The sequence below is a fragment of the Bison bison genome, unplaced genomic scaffold (genome assembly GCF_000754665.1).
Source record: "Bison bison bison isolate TAMUID 2011002044 unplaced genomic scaffold, Bison_UMD1.0 scf7180017864468, whole genome shotgun sequence".
NCBI classification, from domain to species: Eukaryota; Metazoa; Chordata; class Mammalia; order Artiodactyla; family Bovidae; genus Bison; species Bison bison.
In genome coordinates, this window is record NW_011495029.1 from 3,960,047 (window position 1) to 3,977,281 (window position 17,235).

The 17,235-nt window shown below is 40.6% G+C and overlaps 1 protein-coding gene across 2 annotated transcripts in view; it reads left to right on the forward strand.

Moving 5' to 3' along the window:
• The window catches only part of DENND5B (DENN/MADD domain containing 5B), a 221,470-nt gene that overhangs the window by 119,434 nt on the left and 84,801 nt on the right, over nucleotides 1–17,235 (forward strand). The window lies entirely within an intron of this gene.

The window sequence follows — 17,235 nt, forward strand, 5'->3', positions numbered from 1 at the left end:
GGGGAAACAATGGAAACAGTGAGAGACTTTATCTTTTTGGGCTCCAAAATCACTGTGGATGGTGACTGCAGCCATGAAATTAAAAGACTCTTGCTCCTTGGAAGAAAAGCTATGACCAAGCTAGACAGCATATTAAAAAGCAGAGATGTTACTTTGCCAACAAAGGTCCATCTAGTCAAAGCTATGGTTTTTCCAGTAGTCATGTAGGATGTGAGAGTTGGACTATAAAGAAAGCTGAGTGCCGAAGAATTGATGCTTTTGAACTGTGGTGTTGGAGAAGACTCTTGAGAGTCCCTTGGACAGCCGGGAGAGCCAACCAGTCAATCCTAAAGGAAATCGGTATTTCCTTTGAATATTTAATTTGAATTCAGGGAATCAGTATTCCCTGACTATTCACTGGAAGGACTGATACTGAAGCTGAAACTCCAATACTTTGGCACCTGATGCAAAGAATTGACTCAGATGGTTGGATGGCATCACTGACTCAGTGGACATGAGTTTGAGTAAACTCCGGGAGTTGATAATGGACAGGGAGGCCTGGCGTGCTGCAGAGGGCGCAAAGAGTTGGACACGACTGAGCAACTGAACTGAATTGAAGTGATTTCTCCTCTCCCATCTCCCTCCCACTCCTCTGTCATCATTATCATCATTATCATTGTCACTGTCATCAACTGGGGACAAAAGTCAAATATTTTTGTTATACCACAGACCATTCCCTGGTCTTTGACTGTGATCCCTTATAGCACAAGGATCCTAACAGTTAAGACAGTGTTGGCATATTACTGGTCCCATTGTTATTACTGCTTAGTTCAGTCTGTCATCCTGTTGTATGAAAATGTCTCCCAGGGCATTGCCCTGGGAAGCACAGAGGTATCTGTATAGTAGTTGAGTGTGATTACACACTTGCAAAGGCATATAAGTCAGCCCTTTATGCTTTTGTCTGTCTCATCCTTTTAGACAGCGCATGTTTCAACTGCCTGTTCTAATTCTCAATTAAGCCATTACTGTAGGGTGATAAACAGCATCATCGTATGTCCGTTTGATGTGGTATCTCTTTACCCACTGTTGGACACTGTGTGCAGTGAAGCATGTGTGTCCCATACTCTGAAAATGTGTAACTTGGCAGCCCACATTGGTAGAGTATCTTCTGTTCCACTCCTCTCCTAGTATTTTAAGCATTTGCATCTACTTCAGACCGCAAAGCCCAGTCTGAAGCATCTATTCCTGGTGGGACCCATTTACAGCCCTCCCACCAGGGCCGCTGGCATTAATCCAATGTAATCTACTTGCTGGCTATGTGTAGCAGGGCCTTCCCCCCTGGAGAATCTTCCCACAGCCATCTGCAGCCTCTCTCTCTCTTGTTAGCAGACAAAATGGTTCTTGTTGGCAATTTGTGCCTCAGAGGTTATAAGAAGATTATGTATAGATTCAGCCCATCTGTGCATTGCTGAAGTCCTCTAGGTGGGCACTTCAAGGGAGTATACCAAAAGGTCCACTTGGGGGTCACAGTTACCTCCCAAACCTGAAAGCGGGTTCTTCTGATGAGCGTTAGCATGTCCTATTTAATGTGGTCCGTGGATTCCCAGAGGGATTTCCATATGGCTGCACCTTACACAGACATCCTTTTAGTAGTCCAGTTTTCCACTGTGCATGAGTCAGTAAAAACCTAAGCATATGTACTTTTGAGTTTCCCAGGTGGCTCAGCAGTAAGAATCCGCCTGTAATGCAGGGGGCTCAGGAGCTGCAGGTTTGATCCTTGGGTCAGGAGATCCCCTGGAGGAGGGCATAGCAACCCACTCCAGTATTCTTGTCTGGAGAATCCATGGACAGAGAAGCCTGCCGGGCTATAGTCCATGGGGCCACAAAGAGTTGAACACAACTGAAGCGACTTAGCACACGCACACGCATGGACTTTTACCATTGTTTAGTTCTTCTATCACTGCTAAGAAAACAGCATTCAAGTCAGTCCACTGAGCCCATTTGTATTTACCTGCTTCAATCAAAGTAATGGCCATTCACCTTGAATCTGTCACTCATAACCAAGAAGCTCTATGCTTGTCAGTTGAGAAGTATTTATGCTGTCCAAGTGACAATATAATCTGGTATCGCCTCACTCAGTTCCAGAGTCAGTTCTCTGGGAAAAAAAGCTCTTGGTTGTATCTCCTCCTTCTATTTTCCTCCTAACAAGATTCTATATAAACTCTTGTGTGCATTGTCTTCCTCATTAGAGTGCTTTTCTGATCACCCGAGACACCATGATTATATAGGGTTTCAGTATCATTTTGTCTTTCAGTTTATAGGGGCAATTTAGACTAATGTGCAGTAGCAGGCTAGTGATTGCCTCTCAAATGGAAGTTCTCCAGTCCAGAATCTCAGTTGTTTTTTGTCACGGGGAGTCAATCACAGGCTTTTGCCATAAGTGCCAGTCTGTGTTCTCTATAGAGCTGCTGTACAGAGCTTGTCTCCAGGCTCCAGCTTCTTGTCTGCAACACTGTATGGGCTCAGGCAGTCTTGTTCTCATTTAGCATGATGTCCAATTAATATTGCTTGGAGGGCAGTTGACATGCCATCTGTTTTATGTTGGGGGAAGCCATAGTATCTTTAGTATAGTGTCTGTCTTTAGTATAGTATCTATAGATAGTATTTATCCCATTTAGACATAGTATCTATTCCTATAAACCACTGAAGTAAGCCTGTGGATGACTCTACACATGGGCTTCACCAGATGGTCCATACTGAAATCAGATTGATTATATTCTTTGCAGCCGAAGATGGAGATGCTCTACACAGTGAACAAAAACAAGCCCTGGAGCTGACTGTGGCTCAGATCACCAGCTCCTTAATTCAAACTTCAGGCTCAAATTGAAGAAAGTAGTGAAAACCACTAGGCCATTCAGTGAATGTGAAAGTGTTAGTTGTTCAGTCATGTCCAACTCTGTGTGACCTCACGGGCATAAGACACCATGGACTGTAGCCCACCAGGCTCTCCTGTTCATGGGATTCTCCAGGCAAGAATACTGGAATGGGTTGCCATTCGCTTTTTCACTAGATCTTCCCGATCTGGGAATCAAACCCAGATCTGCTGCATTGCAGGCAGATTCTTTACCATCTGAGATAGCAGGGAAGCCCCCAAAACATATGGGATAAAAAAAAAAAAAAGAATACTGGAGTGGGTTGCCATTCCCTTCTCCAGGGGGTCTTCCCAACCCAGGGATCAAACCTGGATCTCCTGCATTGTAGGCAGATTCCACTGTCTAAGCCACCAGGAAAGCCTAGGCCATTCAGATATGACCTAAGTCAAATCCCTTATGATTATACAGTGGAGGTAATGAATAGATTCAAGGAATTAGACTTGGTAAACAGAGTGCCTGAAGAACTATGGACAGAGGTTCATAACATTGTGCAAGAGGTAGTGATCGAAACCATCCCCAAGAAAAAGAAATGCAAAAAGTCAAAGTGGTTGTTGAGGAGGTCTTACAAATAGCTGAGAAAAGAAGAGAAGCAGAAGGCAAATAGAAAGGGAAAGATATACCCAACTGAATGCAGAATTCCAGAGACTAGCAAAGAAAGATAAGAAAGGCTTCTTAAGTGAACAATGCAGAGAAATAAAGGAAAACAATACAATGGGGAAAAATAGAGATATTTTCAAGAAAATTAGAGATACCAAGGGAACATTTCATGGAAAGATGGACACAAAAAAAGGGTAGAAATGGCAAGGACCTAACAGAAGAAGAAGATGTTAAGAAGAGGTGGCACGTATACACAGAACTGTACAAAAAAGGTCTTAATGACCCAGATAACCATGATGGTGTGGTCACTCACATAGAGCCAGACGTCCTGGAGTGTGAAGTCAGGTGGGCCTTAGAAAGTATCACTATGAACAAAGCTAGTGAAGGGGATGGAATTCCAGTTGAGCTATTTCAAATCCTAAAGGAGGATGCCTTTAAAGTGCTGCACTCAATATGCCAGCAAATTTAGAAAACTCAGCAGTGGCCACAGCACTGGAAAAGATCAGTTTTCATTCCAGTCCCAAAGAAAGGCAATGCCAAAGAATGTTCAAATTACTATACAGCTGCACTCATTTCATATACTACCAAGATTATGCTCAAAATCCTTTAAGCTTGGCTTCAGCAGTCCATGAATGGAGAACTTCCAGATGTACAAGTTGGATTTAGAAAAGGCAGAGGAACCAGAGATCAAATTGCTGACAACTGCTGGATCATAGAAAAGGCAAGAGAATTCATGAAAAACATCTGCTTCATTGACTATGCTAAAGCCTTTCACTGTGTGGATCACAGCAAACTGTGGAAAATTCTTCAAGAGATGGAAATACCGTCTTACTGCCTCCTGAGAAATGTGTATGCAGATTAAGAAGCAGTAGGTAGAACCAGACATGGAACAACAGACTGGTTCAAAATTGGGAAAGGAGTACATCGAGGCTGTATATGGCCACTCTGCTTATTGCATTTCTACGCAGAGTACATCATGCAAAATTCTGGGCTGGATGACTCACAAGCTGGAATCAAGATTGATGGGAGAAATATCAACAACCTTAGATACACAGATGATACCACTCTAATGGCAGAAAGTGAAGAGGAACTAAAGAGCCTCTTGATGAAGGTGAAAAAGAGTGAAAAAGCTGGCTTCAAACTCAACATTCAAAAAGCAAAGATCATAGTATCCAGTCCCATCACTTTATGGCAAATAAGATGGATGAAAAGTGGAAACAATGACAGACTTTATTTCCTTGGGCTCCAAAATCACTGTGGATGGTGACTGCAGCCATGAAATTCAAAGACTCTTGCTCCTTGAGAGAAAAGCTATGACCAGCCTAGACAACATATAAAACGAAGAGACATCACTTTGCCGACAAAGGTCCATATAGTTTTTCCAGTAGTCATGTATAGATGTGAGAGTTGAACCATAAAGAAAGCTGAGTACAGAAGAATTGATGCTTTTAGATTCTGCTGCTGGAGAAGACTCTTGAGAGTCCCTTGGACTGCAAGCAGATCAAAGCAGTTAATCTTAAGGAAATCAACCCTGAAAATTCCTTGGAAGGACCAGTGCTAAAGCTGAAGCTCCAATACTTTGGCCACCTGATGTGAAGAGCTGACTCACTGGAAAAGGCCCTGATTCTGGAAAAGATTGAGGGCAAGCAGAGAAGAGGGCAACAGAGAATGAGATGGTTGAATGGCATCACTGACTCAATGGACATGAGTTTGAACTAACTCTGGGAGATAGTGAAGGACAGGGAAGCCTGGCGTGTTGCAGTCCATGGGGTGGCAGAGAGTTGGACACAGCTTAGAGACTGAACAACAACAACAAAGCCTGTTGAAAGATTCAGTTTTCACCCAGACTTTCACCTTAATCCAATCAACCTTAACTTTTTTCATATTCTCTCAATCTAATTGTAGCCTGTGTTAAGACTTCACCAGAAGATTTTGGTATCATAGTCCATGTGGTCCCATCTAAGTAAAGGAGTCCCAGAAACTTCTCTTCCCTGATCATTTTAGCCAGCAGGGGGTTTGAGCCAAGAGACTTCGGTCCTTCTTGTCAGTCTTCATCTCAAATAATCTGCCTGTTATCCTGTACAGTTTCTCATTATAATCATTGCTTTCCCTGTGTCTTAAATTTGTCCAAACTGGGGTAGATAGACTCAACTAGTTTAACGCCGTTTTATATAAGGGTACTATCAGGGTCCCCGGAGAAGGCAATGGCACCCCACTCCAGTACTCTTGCCTGGAAAATCCCGTGGACGGAGGAGCCTGGTGGGCTGCAGTCCATGAGGTTGCTAAGAGTCGGACACGACTGAGCAACTTCACTTTGACTTTTCACTTTCCTGCATTGGAGAAGGAAATGGCAACCCACTCCAGTGTTCTTGCCTGGAGAATCCCAGGGACGGGGGAGCCTGGTGGGCTGCCGTCTATGGGGTCGCACAGAGTCGGACATGACTGAAGCAACTTAGCAGCAGCAGCAGCAGCAGCAGCAGCAGCAGCAGCAGGATCCCTTTGATCCACCCAGTCTCTGGTCCAGTGGTTAGGGATCTACTTTGCAATGCAGGGGACATGATTTTGATCCCTGATGGAAGAGCTCAGATCCCACATGGGTTTAGTAAACCTGAGTGCTGCAACAAAGGCCCAAGGCAGCCAAGTAAATAAATAAAAATATATATTTTTAAAAAGACCTTTGTTTCAACCCCATCAATGCCCATTTTATTCATCCCATTTCTTAATAACCATCCACAGATTTCCATCCTTCCGGGATGAGTCCTGTGACGCCTTTCTTTCTTTTTCCTCTTTTTCCACTCCTCTTCTGCTGCCGCTAAGTCGCTTCAGTCAGGTCCGACTCTGCGACCCCATAGACAGCAGCCCACCAGGCTCCTTCACCCCTGGGATTCTCCAGGCAAGAACTGGAGTGGGTTGCCATTTCCTTCTTCCAGTGCATGAAAGTGAAAAGTGAAAGCGAAGCCGCTTATGGGGTGAATTCATCTGGGGTGTTCTACTTCACATTTTTAGAGGGAGTCAGGCAGTCCCTGTTCTTTGTGTAAACATAGTAGCTTTTATCCAGTTCACTAGGCTGGCTGTTCTCTCAGGGATAACCCACTGTGTTGTCTGTGTCATGGATAGCCATCTGTGATTGTCCCATAGTTAGCTGTGGTCCTGCATCAACCCTTCCACTCTACAGCATTTAAAAATGAATATACTGCTCCTAAATTTCTTTCTTAGTCCTTTAGTAAAGCTTCTTCAGGAAGCTGGTGGTGCCAGTCTACAAAGGAAATGATAGTTCCTTCACAGTAAGCCCCTGTTCTCAGTAGTTTCTTGGTTTTGCCCTTCCCACCCCCAACAGTGAACCTTGGTGACGTTTGTCCCCAGATAATTGTTCCCTTTGGGGGCAGCTTTGAAGCTAGATTGCCCAGCAACAAAATTTGACCTTGCAGTCTTTTTTAATTTTGTTTTAGCTGTTCTAGCTAAATCAATCAAGGAATTGCGTGTGTCACTTTTTTTCTTACTGGTTTCTTTATGCATCCATTGAAACAACTCCCCAGGAGTTAGATCCATCAGTAAATTCCATTGATAACTTTTACCTTCGTAATTTATCTCAGCACAGCTTTTGCTGTATACCGTGATTAACCATGAGGCCTCCCAGGGGTCAACAGTTCCTCATATCCTGCCCTGCTCCTCATCCTTTCTCTCCCCAGACCACATGTTTCTACAAACCTAAGTCATTCTATTAGCTCCCACATTTTCTGACACTGAATGAGAGTTTTTTTCCTTTCCTGACATCCATCAGACGTGATACTGGCAACTCAGTTCACTTCTGACACTAACCAGCTGGATTTAACATCAGGTTTAAAGTTTTGGTCCTGCAGAACTGCCCTCACTTCAGTCACCAGCCACAAATAGGGTGATCAGGTTACCCACATTTCTGTCCAGCCAACTGTGAATTCAGGATTTCCCATGACCCTTCTTTCAGGCTCCATAATTCACTAGAGCAGCTCATAGAACTCGGGGAAGCACTTTACTTACTGTCACCATTTATCACAAAGGCTACAACTCAGAAACAGCCAAATGGAGGAGATGTATAGGAGAACATATGTGAGGAGGAACGCATAGCTTCCGTGCCTGGAGGGTGGCCTCCTCCCCCACCTCAATGTGTTCGCCAACCTAGAAGCTCCCTCTATTCCTTCTTGAATCAATTTTTGTTTATTTCTGTTTTATCTAGGAAAAATTCTCTTACCTTTCAGTTTATTGACATAAAGTCTTAATTATATTTCCTTATCATCTTAATCTCTGCTATGTCTGTAGTTTTGTTCCCCTTTCCATCCCTAATGTTATTTATTTGTGCCTGCTCTCTTTTTTCTCTTGATTATTTTCTCATAAAGTGTGTCAGTTTTACTACTCTTTATAAAGAACGTTTACCTTTGTTTGTATTTTCTGTTGTATCTTTATTTTGTATTTTATTAATTTATGGATTTGTTTTTTATTTGCATTGGGCCCACCCCACCCCCAAATATTAGCATCTTAAGCGTTTGAGTGCTGTTTTAGTTGTACCCTACAAGTCTTCAATTCAGTTCAGTTCAGTCACTCAGTTGTGTCTGACTCCTTGCAACTCCATGGACTACAGCACGCCAGGCCTCCCTGTCCATCACGAACTCCCAAAGTTTACTCAAACTCATGTCCATTGAGTCGTTGATGCCATCCAACCATCTCATCCTCTGTCGTCCCCTTCTCCTCCCGCCTTCAATCTTTCCCAGCATCAGGGTCTTTTCAAATGAGTCAGTTCTTCGCATCAGGTGGTCAAAGTATTGGAGTTTCAGCTTCAGCATCAGTCCTTCCAGTGAATATTTAGGACTGATTTCCTTTAGAATGGACTGGTTGGATCTTCTCTGCAGTCCAAGGGACTCTCAAGAGTCTTCTCCAACACCACAGTTCAAAAGCATCAATTCTTCAGTGCTCAGCTTTCTTTATAGTCCAACTCTCACATCCATACATGACTACTGGAAAAACCATAACTTTGACTAGACAGACCTTTGTTGGCAAAGTAATGTCTGTGCTTTTTAATATGCTGTCTAGCTTGGTCATGGCTTTTCTTCCAAGGAGCAAGCGTCTTTTAATTTCATGGCTGCAGTCACTGTCTGCAGTGATTTTGAAGCCCCAAAAAATAAAGTCTGTCACTGTTGCCATGTTTCCCCATCTATTTGCCATGAAGTCTTAGTATCTGGTATTTTCATTATTTAAATTCTAATGATTTTAAAATTTTTACTTATTTTAACCATTTGCCTTTATCCTTTTTTCTTTTTTGCCTTCTTTTGAAATAATTGAAAGATTTTTCTCATTCATTTTTTAAATTTAATTATTGTAGATGTGATTTGCTTTGTTTCCCTTTATTAATGATAAGCTTTGAGATTTTAATGTGAATACTCAGTATTATGTTAATAAGAATCTTTAAAATACAGATACTCTAAAAATGCTTTGACTTCAGCCACCCCCATCATGGCTTACTTATTATAGTTGTTCAAAATTTTAATAATCCCTCAAGTTAGATATGGGAGAAGGCAATGGCACCCCAGTCCAGTACTCTTGCCTGGAAAATCCCATGGACGGAGGAGCCTGGTGCGCTGCAGTCCATGGGGTTGCTAGGAGTCGGACACGACTGAGCGACTTCACTTTCACTTTTCACTTTCCTGCATTGGAGAAGGAAATGGCAACCCACTCCAGTGTTCTTGCCTGGAGAATCCCAGGGATGGGGGAGCCTGGTGGGCTGCCGTTTATGGGGTTGCACAGAGTCGGACATGACTGACGCGACTTAGCAACAGCAGCAGCAAGTTAGATATATTTATTTGCTATACTTGATTTTGCTTAAACTTACTCATAATTGCTCTTTGTTGAAAATTCACATTCCATTTTGTATCTTAAATATTTCTTCTGGGATTAGTCTCCTTATTCCTAAAGTTTATCCTTACAAGTTCCTTAAGTGAGGTGACGTTCTCTATTAGATTTTGTTCATCTAACAGTGTTTTAAATTTGTCCTTGTTTTTGAAAGATGGTTTCATTAGATATTAAATTCTGTACTGAAAGGTTTGTTTTCCTCTCCCTCTTAGCACATTATATTCCAATATCTTATTGAAACGGTTCCATTCTCATTTGAATGAGAAGTCATTTATTACAGTCACTCTCATTGTCATTCCTTGGCCAGAAATCTTTTTTCATTCTGGCTCTATATATGATTTTCTGTTTGTCCTTGGTGTCCCATATTTTTACTGTGATTTATCTAGATGAGGGTTTCTTTATTTGTCCTGGTGTGATTCATTGTGTTTCCTGAAATCTAGGATTAATATTTCTCACCAGTTTTGGAAAATTCTCAGTTTTCTTTCTGAATTTTACTTCCATATGTCTTTTTTCTTTTTTTATCGTCTTGAAACTTTAATTAAATGTGTTACTCTGTCTTGCTTAGTCTTCCATATCTTTCGACCTCTTTTTCTGTCTGTCTCTTTGCTGTATTCTGATTAATTTATCTCTCACCTTATTCTCCTTTTGCCCATGTTTAATCCATAGTTAACCCTTCCTTTGACATTTTAATTTTGTGGTCCTATAAATAGTTTTACTCCTAATTTTTCCCTTAATTTCCTTAAATACATTAAACATACACATCTTATATTCTTTTTCACATAAATTCAGTATCTCATGAGTTGAGGATTGAGGATTTATTCCTTCAGGGAGGGTTTAGTACCTGAATTCACTGGCAACACAGATTAGTTTACTTTAAGTTATAGTTTTCACTATGAGTCTTTCTTTGGGCCTTACAAATAGCATGAGAGCCCTAAACACCTTTGAAAACTAGACAGTAGATAGGAGTTTGCAGGAAGGCTTTTTTCTACCTTCCTCCCTGGGCCTGGGCCAGGGCCAGGTCCAGAGCAGACAACTTTCGTTGGCAATACAGACTTTGTTGTAATCATTTTTGTTTCAGTTTTTCCTTTCTTGGTCTCCTTTCCCTGAGTTTTTTGCCCTTTTTAGATCTGACTTTTTTGCAAGAGGATCTACCATTTTAATTCTAGCCCTTCTTGAACTTTATCCCTCAGCATGCACAAAAGTAATACTGACGCTCTAGGCCACCTTAGTTCAGTAAACACTCCAAAGACAGCCAGACATTTCAGCTTTACCACACTGATCTCTCGCTCCCATTTTGTTCCCGGCCTTCAGTGACTTCCTTTATATTTTTTTGTAAATTCATATGGTCATGTACTGGGTGTTTAATTGTTATTTCATTTACCATTTTATAGATTAGTTTTGGAGCCCTAGTCCATAACACTGTCATAAATAAAAATGTTTAAAACAGATCACTGAACTAAAAATGAACAGACTGTGACAGTTATTACAGAATATAACAAATGCTAGGTATGATATAACTGTTAGTAACATAAAAAGGGAAATAATGCAGATCTTTTTTCTCTTTTACCAGCAATTACCAATAACCTACATTAAATAATTTACACAGTATGCGTGTAAATATTTCATTTTTGTTTTAACCATTGTTGAAGCAATAAAAGATACTATTCACAGATCCTCATGAGTGTTAGAAAATTATATTTTTATGAATAAAGATATTTATACAAAGTACATTTAAAATTATGAATTAAACAAGACCTTTAATATAGGAAACAATTTCATTGAATATATATTTCATTACCTATTTTGCAAGCCTATTTGTCTTTGAAACCTATATATACTTTAAAAAGTGATCTCATATCAAATAAAAAATCATTTTCAAGTCAGATTCAAATTATTTATTCTTATAGATCCATTTTGGGGGGGATTCCACTTCCCAGATTATTTCCATATAGATTAGATTCAGTAAGTTTTTAAAATTGTAGTAAGAAAAAAAAGATGTATGAATTTACCATCGTAACTACTGCTTAGTGAAAAATTCAGTATATTCACATTGCACTAAGTATATTTAGATTATTTTGCAACCAGTCTCCAGAGGTTTTTCATCTTGCAAAACTGAAGCTCTATACCCATTCAACAGTAACTCCCCATTTCCTAGTCCTCTTAGTCCCTTCCTGACAACCACCATTCTTCATTTGTTTCTATGAATTGACTGCTTTAAGTACCTCATCTAAGTGGAATTATACAATATTTGTCTTTCTATGACTCGCTTATTTCACTTAGCATAATGTCCTTAAGGTTCATCCACATTGTAGCATATGCCAGGATTTCCTTCCTTCTTAAGGCTGAATAACATTCCATTGTATAAATTTTTTTTAAAAAGAAAAGCAAAAAAGCATTCCGTTATATATATATACCACATTTTGTTTATCCATTCACCCATTTTGTTTCCACCTTGGCTACTGTGAATAATGGTACTATAAACATAGACATTTGACTATATCTTCAGCACTCTCCCTTCAGTTCTTTGGGTTCAGTTCAGTTCAGTCACTCAGTCGTGTCTGACTCCGACTCTTTGCAACCCCATGAATCACAGCACGCCAGGCCACCCTGTCCATCACCAACTCCCAGAGTTCACCCAGACTCATGTGCATTGAGTCGGTGATACCATCTAGCCATCTCATCCTCTGTCGTCCCCTTCTCCTCCTGCCCCCAATCCCTCCCAGCATCAGGGTCTTTTCCAGTGAGTCAGCTCTTTGCATGAGGTGGCCAAAGTATAAGAGTTCCAGCCTCAGCGCCAGTCCTTCCAATGAACACCCAGGAATGATCTCCTTTAGGATGGACTGGTTGGATCTCCTTGCAGTCCAAGGGACTCTCAAGAGTCTTCTCTAACACCACAGTTCAAAAGCATCAATTCTTCAGCGCTCAGCCTTCTTCACAGTCCAACTCTCACATCCATACATGACCACTGAAAAAACCATAGCATTGACTAGACGGACCTTTGTTGGCAAAGTAATGTCTCTGCTTTTCAATATGCTATCTAGGTTGGTCATAACCTTCCTTCCAAGGAGTAAGCATCTTTTAATTTCATGGCTGCAGTCACCATCTGCAGTGATTTTGGAGCCCAGAAAAATAAAGTCTGATACTGTTTCCACTGTTTCCCCATCTATTTCCCATGAAGTGATGGGACCAGATGCCATGATCTTAGTTTTCTGAATGTTGAGCTTTAAGCCAGCTTTTCACTCTCCTCTTTGACTTTCATCAGGAGGCTTTTTAGTTCCTTTCACTTTCTGCCATAAGGGTGGTGTCATCTGCATATCTGAGGTTATTGATATTTCTCCCGGCAATCTTGATTCCAGTTTATGTTTCTTCCAGCCCAGCGTTTCTCATGATGTACTCTGTATATAAGTTAAATAAGCAGGATGACAATACACAGCCTTGATGTACTCCTTTTCCTATTTGGAACCAGTCTGTTGTTCCATTTCCAGTTCTAACTGGTTCTCTGGGTATATGTACCCAAAGTACCCAAATTCCCTAAGGGGAATTTCAGCAAGTTTTTAGTACCTAGCTGCTTCCTACTGCTGTCAAACACATTTTGGTTTTCCATGGTAATAATATAGATATGCTCTTAATAGCTTTAATATTTCATTATATAAGTGGCCATAAATCTAACCCTTTTGTTAGTTACTTAGGATATTGTGAATAGTTTACTGTTACAAATAACACTTTATACACTTTAAGCATCCATGTACATATGTTTTTGTTTATTTATGTGATAAATTAACTAGATTTTCTGGGTCAGATGATCTGTTTATTTTTAAGCTTTTGAAAAATATTGCCGAGTACGGAGGTCTAGCAATTTATGCCGCCTTTATAAGACAATGTATGAGAATACTCTTTCCTCCACATTTTTGCTGTGCTTTTCTTTTTTAATCTTTGTCAATCTGATAAGCAAAATATAGCTCACTCTTCAGCCATCATTGAGGGTAATTTTTAAAATGCTCATTTGAATTTGTAATCTGCCTTTTGAGATATCTTTGTGAACTAGTCAGGTCCAAGGCCTCAAAGCCAGTCTGGCTCAGTCAGTAACTAGTCACTGCCCTGGGTTAGTACATGTGTAATCTTCCAGCTTTCATCAGGATGTTCACCAAAGGTATGCTGGACACCACCATCTTCACACCTCTATTGGCAGTGCTTCGTAATATGTAAACCCCAGTAAGAGCGGCCTTTCCATGGGCTGTTGCACCACCAGCCAGCACTGGACCTGACCTGTGTCACTCAGCCATCTCCTAAGGCTGTAGCCTGGGTCCTGTGCTCCCAATCTCAGTTCCAGCCTCAAGCTATTTGACTGTCCCCATAGGGCAGACCTTATTCTCCACAGTGATGCTGGCAGACAGTTGCCAAATCCCAGGGATGAGATAGCAGAGGCCAGGCCATCTCAGGGTCTGTGCCTTTGCCACTGGTAGGCAAGTTTTTGACTGTGTTTTATTGTAAAACATGGTCAAGCATAATGTCCGATAGTTTTATTTCATTTTACATGCCTTAGATGTTCACATAATAATTCCTCAGTGTACATTTGTTGACTATTCACAATGTAGTAGGCCAGGTTCCAAGTGCTGGAAACTCTGAGATTAAAAATATAGTTATTGGTGCTCTAGCAAATGATGGTTAGCAGGGAAGAGAGGAGAGACACATAAATAGATAATTATAATAGAATTTTGATAGTTTTATTGGGAGGAATAATTACTGTGATGAAAATAGAGGTGGGATACTGTGGAAGCATGTGGAAGGGACTGTAGTGCCAATAAAAAGTATTTAGGGAATGCTTTCCAAAGGAACCACTGCCTAAAGAAAAAGTGGAACTTAGCCAGGTGCTGCAAGGGAAAGAGACATCCTGGGCAGAGGGAAAGGATTACAGAGGCACAGGGACCTGTCATGTTCAGAACTGAATTGCTAGCATATGATTTGGCTACATATGTGGTGGTGAGAAATGAGGCAAGAAAGGACCAAATTATGAAGCTGAGATATATCTTAAATATGGAAACTTACTACACATTCATCATGTTGAGTATCAAAGAAAAAATAATTTTCCCAAGTTATTTAATTAAAAAAAAAATGTTTAGAGGAGAAAACTAACTTTTATTTCTTGATTCAGTTAAAAAATTGCCTTGTTTCTGCTAAGTAACTGCATTATTAAAAAGCATGTGGTATTTATACTGTCCTTGAGAAAGCAGAACTAGATAGAAGAATAGACATGGAACACACGTAACAAGTGGGTAGAATTGTGGCGAAGGAAAAATAAACTATGTATATCAGTCTTTCATGTCTGCTAGAAAGGTGGAAAACATATAATTTGTTTTCACTTCCCCATGTGAAAGTTTTCCATAATTAAAGCAAGAAAATAGCCTAAGATGGCTGGTTGCCATTCCTTAAAGAAGTTATTTTTCCTTTGAGATTAAACATTTTCCCATTAACAGTAAATAAAGTAGCCAAGCTGCTAGGGATTTGATTTGAGTGCTTAAAACCCTCTGCCTTTCAGCATTGGTCCAATCAGGAGACAGGTTAAACCACACAGTAACTTAAATAGAGGAATGTGATGTGAAGAATTATTAAGCTATAATAGGAAAGTAACTATAAAGACATGAAGAACACTCTAAAGGGTATCCTAGGAAGGACCAACTTGGAAGGAGGCCTACTTCCCAAGGCTAAGGTTCATACTTCATTGAGGAAGGTGTGGTTACAGCTCATTGGATGGTGGAAGCCAATGGGTTGCTTGGGCTGGAACTGATCCTCAGTCAGACAAGCAGAAAACAAACCTTCCAGGTCCAAGTGAGCAGTTGCTGTGAGATATGAGTATGCCCTATCCTTATTAGGAGGGCCTAGTCACTGAGACTGCCCACTCTAGGTGTGTGGCCAGGAAAGTGGACCATCAGACGTCCTTACAGATCCACACCACTGATCAGCCATGCAGTGGGAACAAAAGCACACAAAACACTGCACCTTATCCACTGTACTCCAAAACCATTAAGAGAAGCCCTTCCTCCTGCAGTGTCTCTCTAGTTATCTCTACTGGCAAAGCCTCACTGTGTGCTCACTGTAAAAGAGAACATGCTAACTGGCCAGTCCATTTTCATAGACCACCTGCAGAGTGAATTTGGAGCTCAGTAAATAGATCAGTAGATAACTGGCACACAATCTGACTGCTTAAAACCCTGAACATTTCACCTGTGTCTGGCATATAATTGAGAAAGAAATTTTAAAAACCCTGAAACCCAGGAACTGATGTAGCTCTCACAGCTCAGCCTTCCTGTCACCACAGACTGATGGGATGCTCACAGCTGAACCATGCTGTTCTGTTGAGTATAAGCAGCCCCACGGGACCATCCACTACAAGCAAGGTCACTGTGCAACCCACGAAATACGAAGCACCCTCTTCCTTCAAGCTGCCTGGTATATATTTTTTAGAAGTGCTCTGCTAAGCAGGTTTTCACCTAACACTTAATAATGAATCAGATGAGGGAATTTTTAAATACATGTAGGCTGTGGGTAGATGATAATTCATGACCAAAATCCTATTGTAGACTATTAAAAGTAGTCATTTACAGATTATAAAACAACACAAGAAAAATTTTAATGGAAAACATCTTGCTTGTGTGTTTTGGGTGTTCTTTGAGTTGATATGAACCAAGTAGCATCGGCTCATTTCCCTTAACTTTTTAAAAAAGTCTCCCCCAAAGACTGCTCCCTCAGATTTTACTGTATTTGTGCACAGTGAATTCTGTGAGAGAATTATTACAATTCTACAATATCCATTCTGAAGACCAAACATTTTTTGGTAACTCATTTATTAGTAAAATTAGATCTGAACCAGCGTGACCCTATTTAGATTCTTTGGGTATACTCGGACACTCATATAGTTTGCTGCAGAAACATTAACTGATTATAGGGTGCTGCCCTAGGTAGTTCACGTATGTGTTGTATGCACAATATTACCTTTGTAAATTAAGTTATGACATGTGTGCCTCCAAAGGTTTAAATAGGGATTATAGACATATGTCTGTACCACTGGTGGCTCCTGCCAATTGCTGGAAATGCAGGTTCTATCTCTGGGTTGTGAAGATCCCCTGGAGAAGGAAATGGCAACCCACTCCAGTATTCTTGCCTGGGAAATCCCATGGATAGATCAGCCTGATGGGCTACAGTCCATGGGGTCGGTCATAAAAGAATCCGACAAGACTTAGCAGCTAAACAACAAACAACAATAGACATATGTATGTATAGCATCCATGGCAGAGTGGTTTTAGAGGGTACTTCATTTGTAACTATGTGAGTTAGTGAATATTAGCTGAACTTATTGTGGTAATATATTTTCCTGTTTATGCATATATCAAATTATCATGTTATATACCTAACACTAATATAATATTATATGTTAGTTATATTTCAGTAAAACTGTGAGGAGGAAAGAGGCATTTTAATATTGTGGACAGTTTTTAGTTTTGATAAATTAGCTCATGGTTTACATGAGCTAAAACAATAAGAAAAGCAACCTTTAATTTTCCAGTAACTTTCCATTTTGTCTCTGAATTTCAGTTGGAGGTTAACTTAGGAAGTGTAGACTGTGTGTATCCCCGAAATGAAGGCTAAAATAAATATAATCAGGACAACTATAGGCTATAGCCATGATCATTTATACAAGAAAAAAAGAGCCTCTGAATTGAGGATTGCTTAGATAATACGTGTATATAAAAAGGGATCAATAGCAGTATTCTTGGAGAAGGAAATGGCAACCCACTCCAGTGTTCTTGCCTGGAGAACCCCAGGGATGGGGGAGCCTGGTGGGCTGCCG